General features: G+C 43.6%; 1 long non-coding RNA gene and 1 pseudogene across 1 annotated transcript in view; one reads left to right on the forward strand and one right to left on the reverse strand.

The window, feature by feature from the left end:
* The window catches only part of LOC122227022, a 21,350-nt gene continuing 3,950 nt past the window's right edge, over nt 1-17,400 (reverse strand). The window contains exons 2-3 of the long non-coding RNA XR_006205857.1: nt 5,189-5,647; nt 1-180 (exon numbers count right to left, since the gene is read on the reverse strand). This is a non-coding gene — a long non-coding RNA (uncharacterized LOC122227022). The remainder of the gene's footprint in view (nt 181-5,188; nt 5,648-17,400) is intronic.
* Nucleotides 13,523-13,822, forward strand: LOC122227021 (annotated as a pseudogene).

Consider the following 17,400-nt stretch of genomic DNA (forward strand, 5'->3'; position numbering starts at 1 on the left):
TGAAACAGAAGAGTTCAGTGCTTTATTAGTGCATGTGTCTTCTTGGTTCAAATGTATACATTCATTTAATCTTAAGCCAATCACTGAGAACCAGGAGCCTGTTGTAATTTTTTGAGAATCTCGAGCGGAGGTCTTGGCTGATCTTGCAACCTTACAGCAGCCTCAGTATCCACTGGACTCCTATGGTTTGTATGAATGGGCAGTAGTGAGAAAATCCTCATTCTCACAAAGGTAACCACTTGTGAGCAGTTCACCCACAGTATCCCAATATTCTCTAATTGTTCTGATTCAGAAACTTAAAAGAGGCATAATAGTCACATTTCATTTTAAAAATGAATCGGTTAGAGGCTCTGTTAAGCATCTGACTTCAGTTCAGGTCGTGATCTCATAGTTGGTGGGTTTGAGCCCCCCATCGGGCTCTGTGCTGACAGCATGGAGCCTGCTTAGGATTCTCTCTCTCTCTCTCTCTCTCTCTCTCTCTCTCTCTCTCAAATAAACTTTAAATAAATATGAATCAATTGTCTAAAAGATGTTCACCTTCCTAGCAGAGAAGAGGGTCAGGAGTCTTCAAAATGTATCACTAGCAGTAAAATACACCTTACACAAAGTCATCAGTTGTTGTAAAATCGTCTAACTCAGGGGTTAGTAAATAGCGACCTATCTAGGTATTTCAAACAGAAAGGAATTTAATACAGGGAACTGGTGCTTACAAAATGATTGCAGGGGCCGGAGTAGTGGAAGGCAGGGGGTTCAAGGTCATACTACAATAGCTGCCAAGGTCACTGCTGCCTCTGCTGCTGCTGCCCAGCTGTCTCATACCTATGACGCTGGTAATTGGACTCTGCAACATAAGAGTCTGGTCAAAACTTGCCTACCAGCTGCTGGTATCACAAGGAGATAGCTCAGTCCCATGTGCGGCTTCCATATCTCACATGAGTGAGTCTCATTGGCAGAAACTACACCTCATCCAGACCCTAGCTTCAAGGAGGGGGGGGGTCCTGAAAAAGTAGTTTTTGGTCATTTCACCCCTATAATAGACGACAGAACAGAGGAGGAGTCGGAGTGGATATCAAGTGCCCAATGGACAATATCCGGCCCACCATGTGACTAGGCACACACTTTAACATGCAATAATGACCAAGACTTGCCTAGTATTTAAGCAAGCATGGTAAATGATGGTGCTATAATACATATTTGCTTATATAATTGTACATAGCCAGAGATTTGAGAAATTCAAGGGGGTAAAGGGTGCTTATCAATGACACATTTAAGAGAAGTTAAGATACAGCAGACTCGCTCCAGGCTCTGGGGCTCTTGCTACAGCTGTGCCCTCTGCTGGGAACTCCCTTCCCTGGATAACATCTGTGAGATATGTGTTCACATCCTCACCTGCTTCAAGTCTTTGCTTCTTAATGAGGCCTGACCACCAGGTTCCATACCACGACCTGCCTTTCCCTCCTTCTCCTGACCCTGTTCTACTTGTCTATAAGACTTATCACCTTCTCACATACTAGATAATATACACATTTATTATGATCATTTCTATGACCCTCTCCCCTGCTAGAAGGTAAGCTCCACAAGAGTAGGGATCTTTGTCTGCTTCATTTACTGGTGCATCCCAAGAGTATGGGACAGTGCTTGGCACATAGTATTTACTCAAGAAATATGTGTTGAATTATCAAATGTATACACAGAGGGGGCAGTAGAAATCTGATTCCCAGGCCTATAGAAAAACAAGTTAACTGTGCCCATTAAAAAAGCATTGGCAGGGCACCTGGGTAGCTCACTTGGCTGAGTGTCAGACTTCGGGTCATGATCTCACAGTTTGTGAATTTGAGACCCGAGACAGGCTTTAAGCTGACAGCTCAGGGCCTGGAGCCTGCTTTCAATTCTCTGTCTCTGTCTCTGTCTCCGTCTGTGTGTGTGTGTGTGTGTGTGTGTGTGTGTGTGTGTGTGTGTCTGTGTCTGTCTCTTTCTGTCCCCCTCTCTCTCTCTGTCCCTCCCCTGCTTGCACTCTCTCAAAAATAAATAAATAAACATTTAAAAAATCATTAGCACTCTTCTATGTATTAACATTCTTATGTGAAAAATTGGGGGATGCATTGTTCTTCAATACGATTTTTTAAAGAGTTAAAAATACATGTTAGAAATGATAGACTTCTGATTTATGATGATTATCAGAAACTAGCAAAGTCCACTGTCTCCCTCCCTCAAACCTTGCCCTGGGAGTGCCACAGAAAAACAACTTGGCAGTGGAGTAGTGGTGGACAGAAGGAGGTGAGAATATGGTAAAATGTTGTCTTGTTGGGAAGGAAAATATAAATATTGATAAGCTTTAGAAATTGACAGAGGAGGGATGCCTGGGTGGCTCAGTCAGTTGAGTGTCCAACTCTTGATTTTGGCTTGCTCTGATCTCACAGTCATGGAATCGAGTTCTGCATTGGGTTCTGCACTGAGTGTGGAGTCTGCTTGGGATTTTTGCTCTCCCTCTCTTTCTCTGCCTCTCTCTCTCTCTCTCTCTCTCTCTCTCTCTCTTTCTCTCTCAAATATAAATAAATAAACATTAAAAAAAAGAAATTGACAGAGGAAATTAGGATAAGTGTGATTCATAATAATTATGGATAGCTGCTAAAAAGAAAAAGAAAAAGAATAATTTTCAAACCAGTAGGAAAAAAAAGTATGGATTTAATAAAAGTCAGAAAAGGTGGTGAGGGGAGAAAACAAAAACACTAAATCAAAAAGATATGAGCCCCATGTTCATTGCAGCGTTATTTATAACAGGCAACAAATGGAGAAACTTAAGCGTCCATCGATGGATGAATGGATAAAGAAAATGTACTATATACATGCTGTAAAAAGGAATCATCTTGCCATTTGCAACAGTGTAGATGTACGTTAAGGACATTATGCTAAGTGAAAAAGGTCAAACAAGCAAACAACAAAAAAAAATACTGTCTGATCTCACTTACATGTGGAATCTAAAAATTGGAGGAAAAAAAAGAAAAAAGAAAAGAAACAAGCTTAAGGATGGAGAACAGACTGGTGGTTATCAGAGGTGAGGGGTGGGGGTGGACAAGATGGGTGAAGGGGATCAAAGGTATAAACTTCTTGGGGCACCCGGGTGGCTCAGTTGGTTAAGTGTCGACTTCAGCTCAGGTCACGATCTTGCATTCCCAAGTTTGAGCCCTGGGTCAGGCTCTATGCTGACAGCTTGGAGCCTGGAGCCTGCTTCAAATTTTGTGTCTCCCTCTCTCTCTGCCCCTCCCCACTCCCACTCAATCTCTCTCTGTCTCTCTCAAAAATAAATAAACATTAAAAAAAGTTTTTTTTAAAGGTACAAACTTCCAGTTATAAAATAAGTAAGTCCTGGGGATACAATGCATAGCACAGTAGCTATTGTTAATACTATATTGCACATTTGAAGGTTGTTAAGAGAGTAAATTTTAAAGTTCTCCTCACAAGAGGGGCACCTGGGTGGCTCAGCTGGTTAAACATCTGACTTCGGCTCAGGTCATGATCCCACAGTCCATGAGTTAGAGCCCCGCATCGGGCTCTGTGCTGACAGCTCAGAGCCTGGAGCCTGCTTCAGTTTCTGTGTCTCCCTCTCTCTACCCCTCCCCCGCTCACACTTTCTCTCTCAAAAATAAATGAACACTTAAAAGAAAAGTTCTCACAAGAAAAAAAATTGTAACTATGTATGGTGATAGATGTTAAGTAGACTTGTGATCATTTCACAATATATACAAATATCAAGTCATTATGTAGTACAATTGAAACTAAAATCATTTGTATGTCAATTCCATCTCAATTAAAAGAAAGAAGGGGTTGGGTCACCTGGGTGGCTCAGTCAGTTCAGCATTCGACTTTGGCTCAGGTCATGATCTCATGGTTGGTGAGTTCGAGCTCTGTGCTGACAGCTCAGAGCCTGGAGCCTGGTTCAGATTATGTGTCTCCCTCTCTCTCTCTGACCCTCCCCTGCTCATGCTCTCTCTCTCTCTCTCTCTCTCTCTCTCTCTCCCCTCCTTCTCCTCTCTCTCTCAAAAATAAATAAACATTAAAATTTTTTTAATAATAAAAGATAAAAGGGGGTGACCAAGGTGATTAGGTTGGCTTCAGACTCGTTTGAAGGGCTGAGAAGCAGAGTCTTTCAAGAATAACCACCCCCCACCCCGAATCTCACTGCAAAACCAACCTGGTAGGGGAGTTTCTGCCACCACTATCACCATGGCTGATGTTAAGAACCTTAGGGCCCCAGTTACAACCAGGAAAGCTTCCAAGCAGGCAGCGGCTGCTCTGCACCAAGAAGGCAAGCACCATCCTGGCGCTAAGGCTTCCACCCCAGCTGCCTCAAAGGAACTGAGACACCTCCAACAGTGCATCCAGAAAAGCCACATGGCCACCTCCTGCCAGGACTCTACCTTACACTTCCATTTACCTCTCCCTGGAAGAAGCCAAGTGATGTACGGAAATCCTAGCTGCAAGAGAGTCTGGAAATGTCCTGCCAGGCTTCGTGGCAGAAGTCATGATGGAAGGAGCTTTGGAGGGGTGCTGAGTAGGGTTGGTCTTCAGTACTTGCCACAGTCCACTCCTTAGTTCCTCAACATCCAACACCACCCTACTTTCCATTCTCTCTCTCTTTTTTTTTTTAATATTTACTTATTTTTGAGAGATGGGGAAAGAGGGGGAGGAGCAGAGAGAGAAGGAGACAGAGGATCCAAAACGGGATCTACGCTGACAGCAGAGAGCCCGATGCGGTGCTCCAGCTCCAGAAACGTGAGATCATGGCTTGAGGCAAAGCTGGACGCTTAACTGACTGAGCCATCTAGATGCCCCCACCCTACTTCCATTCTTAACCTTCCATAAAATGTTACCACCCAACCTAAAACAAATATATCTCAATCAAACAAGAGCATCTTTATCCTTCCCTCAGAAAAACAAATCCTATATTTGTTACATATTTATTTTTATATTTAGTGTTATATTTATTTTTTCTTGAGAGAGAAACTGCGCAAGTGGGGAAGGGTGGTGGGGGGGTGGGGCTGGGGGGACAGAGGATCTGAAGCTGGCTCTGTGCTGACAGCACTGAGCCCGATGTGAGCCAAAGTCAGATGCTCAACCAACTGAGACACTCAGGCCCCTCTCCCCTCTCTTTGCCTTCAGCAGCACCTCCTGTAGTCAGGGTTTTTACCTCATAGGATGATCTGAGCTTCATTCAGGAGGAACCTGAGCCCACAGTTGTCTTGCTCATTCTGGTTTCCTGTCCTCTTCCATTAACTTTTACCACCAGCCTTGGAATTAGAAAGCACCCCAGAAGATTTCAGGGGATCCAGAGACACACGTCTCCCTGTCCCCACTATGCAGCAGCAACTATATTTCCCCCTTGACAACCAGAATCAATCACTCCAGCCAACACAGAACAACCCCCCGACCCCTTGCTTTTTTTCCCCTGTTCAACCAGGGCATGTGGGGTCTGAAATGGCCAGTCTGAAATTGGTCTCAGTTTCCAAATAAGTGGGATCTCTGCAATTTGCTCTGGTGGAAACATTCTTCCTGAGCATATGAAGACCTCTAAATTAGCAGAGCCCAAGGTCTTGGAGAGCAAAGATTTTCGAAGTTATCCAGCTCAAGATTCCCTGATCCATGAATTCTGGAAGAGACAGAAATATCATCTTGCGTTGGTTACTGACTCACAACATATGCCAACTTCAGGCCAGCACTTCAGATTCATACAAGGTTGCCTTCTGGCAGATACTAGTCAATTCACCAACCCATAAAGCAAAATGATTCTGGTAATAAGAGCATAAGACCAGTGAATAAGACCAGTGAATCTCATGCTTACATATCACTTTCTTTACTACCTTTGCTGGAAAATGAGGTCTCTGGTCAGAACCAATGTTATCTGGACTACCATGATTGTGTAAGACATTCAGTAAATCTACAAATGATGTTGCTGGCAGAGAATGCAAACCCATAGCCAGAATAAACGCCCTTTTTAGGAAGGGCAAATTAATCCCGCCTCCATAATGAAAGGATTCCAATGTAACCAACCTGCCACCAGATGGCAGGCTGGTCTTCTCCAGATCAGGTACCATATTGAAGGCTTAGAGCTGCTGCTGACAGTTGGACCCTCAACTGTGGTGAGACTTAGGCAGAGATTGCTATTATTCACTCAATATCCACTGTCCTCTTCTTCCTTAGTAAAATAACCCTGATTTTGTTCATGCCATCCACGTATGCATCTGAAAGAGAGCGTTTCCCAGCTTCCCTTTCTATTAGGTGAGACCACATCACTAAGCTCTGGCTAATGAAATATAAGTAGAGATGCACCCTTTTTACTCTTCTACCGTTCTTCCTGCTGCTCAGAATGAGTTTATAAATGCTAACGCTCCAAATAGCCATCTTGGGTCATAAGATGAACTTGAAGATGGAAACTACAAGCTAAGAAGGTGGAAACTGGGTCCCTGATGACTGTGGGGTTCTAGACTAAAAGAATGATAAAATTATATGTTATTTAAACCATTATTTGGTGTTTTTTTTTAAATATAAGTTAAACCTAATTCTAACTTATATATATATATATATATAGAGAGAGAGAGAGAGAGAGAGAGAGAGAGAGAGAGATCTTATTCATTATATAATGAATATATATATATGAATAAATATAGATAATGAATAAGATGTCAGAGGAAAATCTAAAACATAGCAATAATTACAATAAATATAAATGGACTGAAGTATCTGATCAAAAGACAGAGACTTTCAGAAGAGTTTTTTAAGTGACCATTAATATGTCATTTATAATGGATTCACTTACAACAAAGGACCAAAATATTAAGAATAAGGCAGGGGTTCTTGTCTTAGGGCCATTGAACTCTCAGTGAGTCACTGAATAAAATCCAAGGAGACTATGAACTTGGAAGGAAAAAATATGCCTTTATTTTCACTAACCTCTAACTAAAACTTGGCATTCCTGTTATTTATAAATGCAGACAACAAATCACAGAAATATAGTGCATCTGTGACTTTGTCACCAATGTAAATCATAAATATTTCCATATCACTTTATCATAGTATCCTAAAATATCTGTTACTACTATCACTACTTCAAAATCACAGTATTTGTTAAGCCAACTTAACATATATTCCACATCTTCTTTATCCATTCATCCATCGATGGACATTTGGGCTCTTTCCATACTTTGGCTATTGTTGATAGCCAACTGTTAGATCTTGCTATTTAATACATTAATAAAAAACTAGATAGGGGCCCTTGGGTAGCTCAGTCAGTTGAGTGTCTGACTCTTGATTTTAGCTCAGGTAGTGATCTCAGGGTCGTGGGATCCCCGTATCAGTCCTGCATTGAGTGTGGAGCCTGTCTGGGATTCTTTCTCCTTCTGTCCCTCTCCCCCACTCACGTGTGCTCTGTCTCTAAAATAATTTTTAAAAATACATACCTTGTCTGGGAATTCAACCTGGTGCAGCCACTCTGGAAAACAGTATGGAGGTTCCTCAAAAAACTAAAAACAGAACTACCCTACGACCCAGCAATTGCACTACTAGGTATTTATCCAAGGGATACAGGTGTGATGTTTCGAAGGGACACGTGCACCTCCGTGTTTCTAGCAACACTATCAACAATAGCCAAAGTGTGGAAAGAGCCCAAATGTCCATCGATGGATGAATGGATAAAGAAGATGTGGTATATACATACAATGGAGTATTACTCGGCAATCAAAAAGAATGAAATCTTGCCATTTACAACTGCGTGGATGGAACTACAGGGTATTATGCTAAGTGAAATTAGTCAGAGAAAGACAAATATCATATGACTTCACTCATATGAGGACTTTTAGATACAAAACAGATGAACACAAGGGAAGGGAAGCAAAAAGAATATAAAAACAAGGAGGGGGACAAAACATAAGAGACTCTTGAATATGAAGAACAAACAGACGGTTGCTGGAGGGGCTGTGGGAGGGGGGATGGGCTAAATGGGTAAGGGGCATTAAGGAATCTACTCCTGAAATCATTGTTGCAGTATATGCTAACTAATTTGGATGTAAATTTATAAAAAAAATAAATTAAAAAAAATACATACCTTGTCACAAATATTTTAACTATTCTGATAACTATTTCAATACAATTGGTTTGCATTATAATTCCACGCATTAAAAAAAAACATTATTTTGAAAAAGGTTCATAGGTCTCACTAGGCTGCCAAAGAGATCTATGGCAAACAAAGGTTAAGAACTCCTAAAATAAAGGGATTCCCAGGTTATTAGCATTAATTTCAGAAAAAGAAATATTTTTTAATTGTGAGAAACAAAAGGAAAATTCTATATAAATAAACTAATCGATAAATCAAAATGATACAATGATCACAAACATACATGCACCTAACAATATGTATTCAAAAAATAGAAACTGAAAACTAGTCTCTTCAACAAATGGTGTTGGGAAAACTGGACTGCTACATGCAAAAGAATGAAACTGGACCACTTTCTTTCATCATACACAAAAATAAACTCAAAATACTTTAAAGAGAGGTACCTGGCTGGCTCAGTTCTTGGGGTTGTGAGTTCAAGCCCCACAGTGGGTGTAGAGATTACTTAAAAAAATAAAATCTTTTTAGGCTCTTGGGTGGCTCAGTCAGTTAGGCATCTGATTCTTGATTTCAGCTCAGGTCCTGATCTCACAATTCATGATATCGAGCCCCTCATCGGGCTCTGCACTCACAGTACGGAGCCTGCTTGGGATTCTCTCTCTCTCCCTCTCTCTCTTCTGCTCCCTCACTCGTGGTCTCTCTGTCTCTCAAAATAAATAAATAAACTTTTAAAAAAAGAATTAAAAAAAAGAGTACATTTATCATGATGAGCACCGAGAAATGTATAGAATTGTTGAATCACTGTATTGTGCACCTGAAACTAATATAACACTGTATGTTAACTATACTGGAATTAAAAATTTTAAAGTAATAAAAAATATAAAGCAAAAACTAATAGGAATACATGAGAAAATATGCATATATAAAATAACATGTATATACATGTATGTATAATGTATATACAATAAATAGAGATTTTAACAAATCAATTAGATACAAACAAAAAGGTAAAGTGTTTTGAATACCCTGATTAATAAGTTCAAAATATCATACAGAACTTTATGTCCAACATATGTCGAAAATGCACAAATTTTTCTGTACCTATGGAACATACACAAAGATCAACCATTTGCTAAGTCACAAAGATTGATAACATGTCAGAAATTTCAAAGAAAATAATAGACTACCATAGGGACGCCTGGGTGGCTCAGTTGATTAAGCATCTGACTCTTGATTTCAGCTCAGGTCATGATCTCACAGTTCATGAGTTGGTGCCCCATGTCAGGCTCTGTGCTGACAGCACAGAGTCTGCTTGGGATTCTCTCTCCCTTTCTCTCTGCCCCTCCCCTGCTCACATTCTCTCTCCCTCTCTCTCTCTCTCTCTCAGAAATAATAAATAGACATTTTTAAAAAATAATAGAATACTATGTATAACTTTAGGCCAACGATTTTGAAAATTTAGATGAAATTCTTTAATAAAACACACATGCGCAGGGCACCTGAGTGGCTCAGTCAGCCAAGGATCTGACTCTTGGTTTCAGCTCAGGTCATGACCTCACAGTTCATGGGTTCAAGCACACTGACAGTGCAGACCCTGCTTGGGATTCTCTCTCCCTCTCTTTCTGCCCCTCCTACATGCTCTCTCTCTCTCAAAGTAAATAAATAAACTTTAATAATAAATAAATAAAAATTTCTTTTTTTTTTAAATTTTTTAACGTTTTATTTATTTTTGAGACAGAGAGAGACAGAGCATGAACGGGGGAGGGTCAGAGAGAGAGGGAGACACAGAATCTGAAACAGGCTCCAGGCTCTGAGCGGTCAGCCCAGAGCCCAACGCGGGGCTCGAACTCACGGACCGCGAGATCGTGACCTGAGCTGAAGTCAGACGCTTAACCGACTGAGCCACCCAGGTGCCCCAATAAATAAAAATTCTAAACACCCACACACGACTGGTTTACTAAAACGGACACAATAGAGCAAGAAACAATAGAAAACGCAAATAGCTGTACAACATTTAAAGAAATTTGGGGCGCCTGGGTGGCTCAGTTGGTTAAGTGTACAACTGCAGCTCAGGTCATGATCTCACAGTTCATGAGTTTGAGCCCCACGTCGGACTCTGTGCTGACAGCTCAGAGCCTGGAGCCTGCTTCCGATTCTGTGTCTCCCGCTCTTTCTCTGCCTCTCCCCCATTCGTGCTCAGTCTCTCTCTCTCTCTCAAAAATAAATAAACAGGGGTGCCTGGGTGGCTCAGTCGGTTAAGCAGCCGACTTCGGCTCAGGTCATGATCTCGCGGTCCGTGGGTTCGAGCCCCACGTCGGGCTCTGTGCTGACAGCTCAGAGCCTGGAGCCTGCTTCGGATTCTGTGTCCCCCTCTCTCTGACCCTCCCCCGTTCATGCTCTGTCTCTCTCTGTCTCAAAAATAAATGAACGTGAAAAAAAAATTTTTAAAAAAATAAATAAATAAACATTAAAATTGTTTTTAAATAAATTAAATTAATAGTTTAATTTTTTAAAAGAAAACATGAGACTCAGGATGGTTTGGCAGGAAAATTCTTCCAAAACATCAAGGAATAGACTATTCCAACCTTATACAAATTCATGCAGAGGCTAGAGAAGAGAGTTTTCAGACAATAATTGAAAAACTGATTCTAAAAGTTATACAGAAATACAAAGGCATGAAGGAAAAGGAAAAGGTAGGAATATTTGGCCTCTAGAAATCAATACCTATTATAACATTATAATAATAAAGACAGGTATGATATGGGTGTAAGAATGAAATGTTCACCAATAGAAAGTATTAGAGACAAAACGATTTCCACTCATATAAATTTGCAATTTGACATAGCTGGCATTGTGGATCCTTTGGGAGAGGAAGGAACATTCAATTAGTGGTCCTGGGATCATTGGATATCCCTATGCAAAAAATTAAATTGGACCCCTACCTTACACAAGAATTAATAAAAATTAATTCCAGATGAATGAAAGACTTAAAAGTGAACAGTGAAACTCTGACCCTTTTTAGAAAACATTCTTATACAAATCCTTTTAAGGATCCATGTATCTGATTTTACTAAGTCCTGCTACATTTCTCTCTGAAAGGCTGTACTAATTTGCAATCCCAGCAGTGGCACATAAGAGTTCCAGTCTCCCCTTATCTTTACCAATGCCTATCACCATCCTGCTTTTTTTTTCTCTCTCTCTTTGCCATTCTGATAGGTATAAAGTAACATCTCATTGTCTTAATTTCATTTCTGTGACTCTAAGGAGGTTGAGCAAATACCTCCTTGGTCATTTGTATTTTCCTTTCTGCAAATTGCCTATCGATATCCTTTGCGTATCTCTCTATAGACTTTCCTGTCCTTGTTGATTTGCCATGAGTTCCTTACATAATCACTATACTGTTTGTTTGCTGTCGTTCTAGCCTTTGAAAATATTTTCCCTCCCATTTTTCAACCTTCTGCCAGCTTTGTCTATGAAGTCTTTAACTGAACAAAACTCTTTAATTTTTTTGTGTGCGGCTAACTTTGAAGACGTGAAGATTTGGACAGAAGTTCTTTCTATCCCTATTTCTTCTGTAAAATACCTGATCAAGTCTTTTGCCTACTATACTATTAGGATATATGTGGATGTGTGCACCCAGTTCCAACATTGAGGATGGGGTGTTCCCCACACATCCAACAATAAGCAATTCTCAGACTCCAGTTGGGCGTCCTGCAATTCAGCTCAATTCTGGCACTCTCTGCCTGGAGATCGCATCAGATTCCAGGTTACGGGTTACAGATTATGGGTTAAGGGTCCAGTACTACAGGACAGCACCCTGCCCTCCCAATTTCAGGCACCAGTTGCAAGTCCAGATTGTCACCTGTGCTTCTGACCAACCAGCTACAGATGGAAGGTTCCAATGACCCCTCTGTAGGTTCCATTGATTTGCTAGAGCAGCTCACAGAACTCAGAGAAATATTTAACTTACTAGATCACCAATTTATTATGAAAGGATACAGCCAGATGGAAGAGATACCCAGGACAAGGTATGAGGAAGGGACATAGGACTTCCATGTCCTCTCCAGGTGAGTCTCCACGTGTTCACCATCTCGGAAGCTCTCCAAACCCCTTTCGTTTGGGTGTTTATGGACACTTCATTATATAGCTTGATTAAATAATTGGACATTAGTGACTGATTCAGCCTCCAGCCCCTCTCCTTTCCCTAGAAGTCAAGGGGTAGGACTGAAAGTTTCAACTGTCCAGTTGTGAGGTTGGTCCCCTGGCATGCAGCCCTCATCCTTGGGTAGGGTCCAAAAGTCACCTCATTAATGTAACCAAAGACACCTCTCATCACTTAGGAAATTCCAAGGGTTTCTGGAGCTCTGTGCCTTGTGCCCAAAACACCAAATTAATATTTCTTACTTTTTTTAAGAGAGAGAGAGAGACAGAGTACTAGTAGGGGAGAGGCAGAGAGAGACATGCACACAGAATCTGAGGCAGGGTCCAGGCTCCGAGCTTTCAGCACAGAGCCCGATGTGGGGCTCGAACTCGTGAACTGCGAGATCATGACCTGAGCCAAAGTCGGACACTGAAACGACTGAGTCACCCAGGTGCCCCCATATTTCTTATTATAAATGAAAATATTACAGGATGCTTGCCATTTTCTACTGATTTTAGGAAATCGTGATGTATTATGGATACCTAATGCCTCTGGGGGAGGGTGTTAGTTGCCTACATTTCTGGTCTACCCTACGCATGGACTGAGCCCACTCCTGTGCCCAGGGTATGCTTAAGGCAGGAAGCCATGGGCATGTCCAGGAACCGCCCACTAAAGCTGGAGGCAACAGCTGAGGTGGCAAAGGGGGTTTAGCACTGACAGCACCTGCTATGCTCACTATATTAGGTTTCCTAGGGCTGCCCAACAAAGGACCACAAACGGGGCTGCTTGAACAACAAAAGTTTATTCTCTCACAGCTCTAGAGGCTAAGGGTACAAAATCAAGGGCTTGAGAGGTTTGGTTCCTTTGCAGGCCTGTGAGAGAGACTCTGTTCCCCTGCTTTCTGGTGATGACCAGCGGTCCTTGGCAGTCCTTGGCTTGTCACTGCACCATTCCACCTCTGCCTCCATCTGTACAGGGTGTTCTCCCAAGCCTCTATGTGTTCACGTGATCATCTTCTTATAAGGCAACCAGTCATCTGGGATTAGGGACCCACCCTACTTCCCTGGGGCCTTATCTTAACTAACTACCTCTCCAGTGACGTTATTTCCAAGGACAGTCACATTCTGAGATACTGGAGGTTAGGATTTTAACACCTCCATTTGGGGCAACACAATTCAACCCATCACACCTACTTTGTCCACTGTGAACATCACCCATCACTTAATACTCCTCTTAGTCTCGATTTTTTTTTTTCTCCTAAAGCTGTTGCCAGGGACATGACGGCTCCCGGCCCTGTGACTCCCGAGGTGCCCTTTGAACCATCACAGCCCCCAGTCATTGAGGGCTTAAACCCCACTGTCTACAGCACTCCAGAGAGCTTCGAGGAAAAGTTCCTTCCCAAGACACGAGAACCCAGTGGTACCCATAGGCTGCCCGGGCGCGGTGGCTGCCCTAACCTATGGGGCCAGAGTCCCGGCTCTCAGCTCATGACACACACCCAGATCACGGCCCAGGGCTTCAGGGTCGCAACCATTTTGCTGGGTCTGGCTGCATCCGCTATGAGGTCTGGATCCTGAGCCCGAGACCTGGCCTCCTTGAAAGTTCCCCAGAGATCATTCCCAGCCCCAGGAGCAGCCACCAGTCCTGCCACCTGACTTATTCCCTCATCTTCCCTGACAAGTAAGTCCCTGCGTCAGTCTGGGAAGAGGTGGCCAATTGTGTAACTGACACATGTTTTTTCAGGAATCTCGGATTCGGTTCAGTTTGGGTGTTGCATACTTCTGTTTGTGCATACTTCTGTTCACTTTCTCCACTTCCTACTTAATAGACTGATCCACTTGTGTGTAAAAAAAAAAAAAAAAAAAAAGTATTCCTCTTAGTCTCCTGTCATTTGGGAAGCTTTCTCCAACCCACCTACCCACCACTCCCTCCAGACAACAGGTATTCAGTATGGCCACGGGCCCCGGTATCTACTCGTGTATTAGGGTGCTTTGCACCTGTCCACTGACTTGTCTGTCTCCCTCCCTGGACCGCAAAGTCATCCAAGGCAGTTTCCAAGTCTCGCTCACCTCCCATTCCCTAGCGCCCTGCACAGGGGCCGGCACACAGTCCTCGTGATAATATGAACTAACACTAGTTGAGCACTTACTATGTGCCAGTCAATGTACTAGGAGTTTTACATTGATTACCTTGCTTTACATTTATTACCATTGATTTACATTGACTTTTTACAACAACCCTAGGAAGTAGTATGTTAGTCTAGAGGCCATGGGATTGCCAGAAACAAAACTCAACCAAGCTTACGCAAGAAGCGAATTTATTGGTTCAGTTGAAAGGAAGTCTGGAAGTGTGTTCATGGCCAAATCCAGACACCCAGAGAAAAATCAGGGTGTTTTTCCCCCCCTCCATCTCAGCTCTGCTTTTTTCCACATGGCTTCACTTTACAAGTAAGCTTTCTCTACCCAGGGGGCAGTCTAGCTGTCAGCAAGAATCAGATCCTCCTAGTTGAGGAACCATGGCGGGAGAAACCATCGGCTCCCACTGCTCAGCTGGAAAGCGAGGTCTGACTGGCTACCCTGTGCCAACTGCCTACACCTACCAGGCAGTGGAACACAGTGACTAACAGCCCACCAGATGGTCTCCCCCAAAGGAGCCACAGTGAAAGAAACGGGAAACCTTCTTGAGCAGAATGGGATTCCAGGCACCATGATCCACCATAGTGGGTACCACTCCTGCTCCTTGTATAAGGAGGATAGAGGGGCCCCGAGTGATGAGCCATCCTGCCTAGATGCACAACTGGTAATAAGAGGCAGAAGAAGGATTCAAACTGTCTGGTCTGATGCCAAGAACTGCCCCCCACCCCAACACTGGTCCATTATGCCGGTTCTCCGTGAGTTCTGGCACAGACCAGAGCGCACGATTCATTTACATGGAGGCAAACAGACTCGGGTTTGAGATCCCCTTCTGATCTCCGTGAGCTCAGGTGCCCTCATCAGTAAAATATGGGCAGTAAAATCACCAGCACGTACCTTGTGGTGAGGATTGCATGAAATAATTCAAACCATGCATTTAGCACAGGGTCTGGCACGTGCAAAGAGCTTAATAAGAATTAGCTGTTACTACGAGTAACTATTCGTTGAGTGAAGAAGTGAGTTGATGGCATCTGAGCTCTAATGGAGGGACAGGGTGGCTCCCCTCACAGAGGAAAGGCTTGGGGTGGGGGCAGGGCTTTGGCCCTTGACAGTCTCCACCACCACTCAAAACCCCTTTCTCAGAGGGGCGCCTGGGTGGCTCAGTCGGTTAAGCCTCCGACCTCGGCTCAGGTCATGATCTCACGGTTTGTGAGTTCAAGCCCTGCGTTGGGCTCTGTGCTGACAGCTCAGAACCTGGAGCCTGCTTCAGGTTCTGTGTCTCCCTCTCCTTCTGCCCTCTCCTGCTTTGTCTGTCTCTCAATAATAAATAAAATGTTAAAAAAAAAAACAAAAACCACACCCTTCTTAGATACTCTTATTCTTTGTGCTGGGCAATTAACTTCTCCTAATTTTATGTGGAGTGGAAATCAAAGCATGGTTAGAAAATGTTAATATGATTGACCTAAAACTTAGCTCTATACCTGTTTCCAGGCCCACTCTCCCCTTTCAGATGGCCACTCCAAGCCCCTCCTGTAAGGAATTCTGGAACTACTACTGGCTCCCAAAACCCATACAGCTGGGTTTGCAATGAGTGCTGTCCCTACTTGTGACCAAGTGCAGGTAAAGAGCTTCGAAGAGGCCAAGGCCATAACTTGCCTGGAGGCCATCCAAGTTCTCTTGATGCTATGGAACCAAGGAGTCCAGCCCCAGTCCTGGGTAGGTCTGGGCTTAGCTGGTGTGAGTCAAGACAGGGCAGGGGACAGGAACAGCACCACCCACGGGGGTTTCCGACAGGCCTGGCAGGCCGGCAGGGCCTCTATCCCTTGTCCTGTTGCAATTATACTTGGCCCCCAAAAGCCTTAGAATTATTTCCATGTGGAATGGGTACACATGGTCCCCAGACACCCTTTGCTTTCTTTCCTGGAACCCTAGGAGAGGGCCCCTTGGGGTAGCTGGGTAGTGCAGGGATAGAGAAGCCAGGGGGACACGGTTGGTTTCTCTGCCAGCCCTGCTTCAGATCCAAGAAACTGCACTAGATGCCAAGCGTGTAGAACCAGAAGAAAATTCCAACAGCAGGCAGGAAGGAACCAGCTGCTTCTCTAAAGGCTGGATGTGTAGAAAGGGGGTGGGGGAAACCTGGAGGGAAGAGGAGAGACGAGGGGAGAGGAAATGAGGCCAACTTTGCCCAGTCTGCCTGTATCTCTACATGGTGAGAGCTCCAGGCTATAGGACACGAAGATGCTGGGCTGCACAGCCCAGAGATGTCAGCATGCAGGACAAGGACACCCGGCCTCATTTTCTCCCCACCTTCTACCTTTCCCCCTTCCTCTTCCCCACCCTCTATCCAAGCCCTCAGAGAAGCTGCTGACTCACTCCTGCTTGCTGTGGGTCTGTGGACATTTGGACGCCTCTGGACACTCTATCTGGTGTTCTCTGCCTTTTCTATGTGATCTTGGCCAAGTCACTTAATGTCAATCACCCGATCTGCATGGAGTCACAAAGCGTGCTACTGTCATGATGTCCCAGGACCCTCTAATCACGCTCACCGTATGCACATTATCTCATTTGATCCTCATGACAACTCTGCAAGACACTGTGAGTGCACCCACTGCACAGATGAAGAAACTGAGACCGCAGAGAGAGGTGGTTATTAATTTCCTAAGGTTGTATGGCTAATAAATGGAAGAACTGGACTTCAAATTTAGGTCCACTAAACTCCAAAGCTCAAGCTCTTCTATAATCCGAGGAGGTAGAACAGAGATGATCACTATCCTCGCTGTAGCAATGACGAAACTGGCTCAGAGAGGTCAAAGAACCGGCCGGTGGTTGCACACGTGGAAAGTGGTGGTGTCAGCATGCAAAACCCGTTTCTTTGGCCACCAACCCAATGTTCATCTTGCCAACAAAACAAATGAGGAGGCGTGAGTCGATGACCTCAGAGGTTCCCTCCGGCGGGGATACTTTTAACTTCTGGGTTAAGACCGGAGTTGGAAGGAAAATGGGTGAAAATGGAGAAGCAACTT

The sequence above is a fragment of the Panthera leo genome, chromosome C1 (assembly GCF_018350215.1).
Source record: "Panthera leo isolate Ple1 chromosome C1, P.leo_Ple1_pat1.1, whole genome shotgun sequence".
Lineage (NCBI taxonomy): Eukaryota > Metazoa > Chordata > Mammalia > Carnivora > Felidae > Panthera > Panthera leo.